This window comes from Manacus vitellinus, unplaced genomic scaffold (genome assembly GCF_001715985.3).
Source record: "Manacus vitellinus isolate BGI_N305 unplaced genomic scaffold, ASM171598v3 scaffold_48_pilon, whole genome shotgun sequence".
Classification (NCBI taxonomy): Eukaryota; Metazoa; Chordata; class Aves; order Passeriformes; family Pipridae; genus Manacus; species Manacus vitellinus.
The window spans coordinates 5,318,589-5,323,203 of NW_021940593.1; the positions used below are offsets into that span (position 1 = coordinate 5,318,589).

At 50.3% G+C, this 4,615-nt stretch overlaps 1 protein-coding gene across 1 annotated transcript in view; it reads right to left on the reverse strand.

Moving 5' to 3' along the window:
- RNLS (renalase, FAD dependent amine oxidase) overlaps positions 1-4,615 on the reverse strand; it is a 66,723-nt gene that overhangs the window by 13,885 nt on the left and 48,223 nt on the right. The gene's annotated exons all lie outside the window — the stretch shown is intronic.

A 4,615-nucleotide genomic window follows, 5' to 3' on the forward strand; every position in this document is an offset into this window, starting at 1 on the left:
AAAAAAAATCAGACAATCCCTCTCTCCTCTCAGAACATTAAATATGTGAATGCTGCGGTTAAGCTGATTATTCCTTCCTGAAAATGACCAGACTGCTAAAACTAAGAATTTAATATTAAGCCTAGTGCTTTGTAATATTTTTTTTCTGGGACACCTCTTCATGAAGTTTTAATGGTGCATTATGTAGAGTATGTCCTTCACACACAACCCTCCCCCAGCTGCTGGTGGTTCATCTTCCAGTTCTCTGCTAGTTGCCTCTGACTGGAAACTTCAATGATCAGTGACTTTTCCCCAAATCTTTTCTCAAAATGGTGAATAAATTTTAAGAGGTTTGGGTTGCCTCAAGCACACCAAGTAAATGGCTCAACAAAAAGCTAAATGACTTCACATATCGACAAAATGAACCCAGAGACTCTTGAATGTCTGGGGAAAATACCCCACAACTTGTGTGTTGCAACCCAAATGAACAAAAGCACACAAAGGGTTTGTAGTGAGGTTCAGCTCCTTCAGCTGAAGGTATTTTAAAGCAGTTTACAGAGCAAATATAAATCCATTTCTCCCTATGATTAACTCCTCTATCTCCTAGTTACAGTAATATCTGCTTTTTGCCTCAATTCGATAATCTTCACAAAAAGCTGCACAAAGTGGCATTAGCCCCACTGTGCACTCAAATTCTATTTAATTTCATGCCAAAGAGAAAGACAACAGTTGGACTAATCGTGGAGGTGGGTTCCATGTCTCTCTTCCTGTGACTGAATGGACGACCAACACTTCTGTGAGCTGGAGCAGGACATGCAGAGGATCACAAGTCAGATTCCATCCCAAATCCCACCAGAAACCAGCCCTGAAACGTCTTCAAGAAAAAGCCTCGCGAATTTTGAGGATTTTCCCCACGTATTTTCCCATCCACATTCCCCATGTATTTTCCCCACAAATATGCTGGGGAATGGAGAAATGGGGGGAGAGGGGGGCAGAAAGAAACACTGATCAAAGTGTGAAAGCTGGGCAGAGAAAAGGAGGAGAAACCAGGCATCTGGCAGTAGGGCTGGTGGTGGAGATGGAGGAAGGCAGAGGACAGGCGTGCCCAGGAGGGCAGGACTGGCTGAGCATGATGGGGTTGGAAGGAGCTCCCTTTCCCTCTCCAGCGCTCCCTCTGAGAAGGTGCCAAGGGGTTCAGTTGCCTCTCACCTCACCAGGAGCTTTCCAAGCAGGATTTACTCCAAGGCTGCTCTGCCTTCCCCTAGGGCAGGCTGCTCCCCTGGGATCCAGGGCTCCTGGGTGCCTAGGGCTCTGTGCCCACAGCCAGAGCAGCCTGGCATGGAGACACCCCAGGCTGCAGCAGGGCACTGGATTTCATCCCACTGTTCCGTGCCATCCAAACATTTTGTGTTGACCCAGGCACTGGCAGGACTCCCCCAGCTCCATGAGTCTCCTGCAGGCTATTAACTCACTCCTCCTCCATCCCTCTGCTCTTCCACAGCTTCTCTCCAGCTTTTGCAGCCCCCTGGACCGGGAGATTCCACAACCTGGCAAAGCCTGTCCCAGGAGGAGGGAAAGGGAAGGGATTAAGCAGGGCTGTGGGGCGGACTGGAGGACTGCCCTGGAGGAAAGGATGCCAGGGGACCTCGCACATCCCACCCCACTGGAAACATTCCCTGGCCTGCACTAAGCTCCTGCTGAAGCTGTGGATTTAACAGCACGGGCACATGGTGCCAGCATCCGGGAACCACCTCGGGGCTCTTCTCCAAGTGGGAACAGCAGCATTGGCCATTTCAGCCCTGCCTGCCCCAGTTCCTCCTGGCAAAGCACAAGAGCCCAGGCAGGGAACAGAGCTGCTGCTGCTAAACACATTAAGCACAGAGCATGGGACAGATCTCACCCAGAAACCCCCCTGTCCTCTTTCAGGTAAGGGCTCTGCCCAGCTGGGTTCTGAGATGTCCACCAGCACCAGGTCCCCTTCCTACAGTATGAAATAATCACAGTGTGTTGCACATTCTTGCTGTGCTTTGAAAGAATATTTAAGTCCCATAAACAAGCAAACAAACACAAAGCCCTAACATCCCATCTAAACCAGCACTCTTTGTCCAGGTTACTCTGGCAACCCATTTCCCCTTGGGGAAGGAAAAATAAACAAGACCTCCCCCGGCCTGCAAAGCAAATTCCCCCAGCAAAGCCGTGCTGCAGGAATGCATCTGGGGTGGAGCTGAGCTGCAGGGGAAGGGACCAGCAGGTTGAAATTTGCTTCAGGTTTACTACACAGAGCCCTTCAGAACATACAGCCTTCACAACCAACATTCAGTGTTGCCAAAGGCAAGGCAGCCAGTTGGCTTGTTTAAGACTTCCCATGTCTTTAAGGACCTGCCTTCACAAGCTGTAAAGGCTCAGAAGGTGTGAGGGGTCAGTGAGGATGGATGCTGAGCAGCAGAGCAGCAACCAAAGCTAAGCCAAGATTTTGTGAGCTGTAACTATGCACCTACACACAGAGCTTGGCCAGGGGATGCTGGGGAAAAGGGGATGAAGGAAAGAAAGGAGCCCAGTTGGGCAACCTCCTTCCTGGGAGAAGGGAGAAGAGGGAGGGCAGGCAGACAGAAGTGACAGAGCTGTGACTTCACAGATCAAAGGACTGTAAACAGCCAGGGTGGCTTGTTCACAGCAGCCAGGAAAGGAACAGCTTCAGGAAGGAGTGACTTTTCAAAAAGCCTCGAGGAGCTGGAATAACACACAGGCTGAGGGCAGCCTGTTGCAGTGCCCAGTGCCTGCAGGCACTCTGGGGACAGTGACAGCCTGCTCACTAGAGAGATGTGAACCCCAGAAACACTGAGGAGTTCACAGAATCACAGAATCAAATAGCTTGGAAAACACCCCCGAGATCATCAAGTCCAACTGTGACTGATCCCCACCGTGTCCCCCAGCCCAGAGCACTGAGTGCCATGGCCAGTCCTTCCTTGGACACCTCCAGGGATGGGCACTCCAAACCTGTCTAATCACCTTTTCTGTGAAGAAAGTTTCTGTGAAAAAAGGTTCCTCCAGACTCTGCCCTGCCCTGCCCTGGGGGTGAACCAGAGCTGGAAGAGAAGCTGCAGGGTGGGAACAGGAGGGCAGCGCTGCCACACTGGTCACCCCCACACGGGCACTGCCAGGCTCAGGATCAAGGCAGTGGCAGCAGGTCACTGGGGCCACGTCTGAGCTACCTGGGGCATCCCTGGGGATGGGGATCCCCCACCACTCCGGGCCCCTTCCCAGGGCTGCCCCACTCTCACAGGGATGGGCTGTTTCCCAGGGCTGGACCGGGGTTCCCTGCACTGCAGCTCTGCTGGTGCCTCTGCTCTCCTCCTGCCCACACCACAACCCAGGAATGACTAACACCCACCACCCCAACAGTCAGGTTTACATCTCAAAAGTGTGTTAATTCAACTACTGATGCACCAGTTCGCTTCGTTATGGCTCAGGTTTTTAAAAAAATAACACCTGGGGTTCACTGGGTCCTAAACGGCTGCAAATTTAGTTTTTACAAGGGAGTTTTTACAGCTTGAGAAGACAGGCAAGAAAGTGGCATCAAGACTGAAATCCAGCAGTGAGAAAGCTGAACTACAGGCAGAAACAAGGTTAAGAGTTGTAAGACTGAGGTTTTTTTCCCCTGCTCCATCCATTATGTGTTTCAGCAAGGCCAACAAGTTGATCTAAGGACATGAAGAGAACCTTCATTTCGAATTTCCATACTTTTATTGCTTTAAATGAAAACCAGACTGTTGTTTTAATGCTGTGGATGAAACCACAGAATAACTATTAATTTTTCTCCTTCCAACAAAAACGGTTAAGATGATTTTAATAACATTTTGGAAAAAAAAAAAAAAAAAAACCAAAACACAACCCTCTAGCTTTCAGACCACGGAATTGCCCAGCATATAAGAATCAGCCATAGCAATATTTTTAAAGCACTGCATAAAGACACGAAAATCTTGTATTTTCCACTGAAAAACTCAGCTACAGCTGCACTGCGAGTGCCACTGAAGTAAGTGTCCTCTGGAGATTTCATCACATCAAAGCAAGGGGCATGCATACTTCATTTGCTGTTTCTCCAGACACTGACAGCACAGTGGATTACTTATCTGTGACACTCAATAAATACAGCCAGGGCCTTTTATCTGCCGTTCCAGTACTTTAATGTCACCTCGCCGCCTCACTCGTGTTGTGGGAAGGAGAGGACCCAGAGATCCCATTAGGGCCAGCAAGAGAGAGGAGAGCCAAGGCTTGAGCTGGCAGGCTGGGAGCACGGGCACCAGGCCATCCAGGCAGCCAGGACCGAGCCCAGCCTCCCATCACCAGGGCCAGGGAAGCAAAAATAAACCCAGCTGCTCCGACGGCCAAGAACCGACCGGGATGATCGAGGTTTAATCCCGGATGTTTAGTCTTTTGCCAGCAAAGTCCAGGAGGAGATTGTAATATCACAGACTCACAGAATGGTTTGGGTTGGAAGGGACCTTAAGTATCATCTTGTTCCAACCCCCTTGCCTGGGCAGGGGACACCTGCCACTAGACCATGTTGCTCCAAGCCCTGTCCAACCTGGCCTCGAACACTTCCAGGGATGGGCATTCACCACTTCTTTAGGCAACT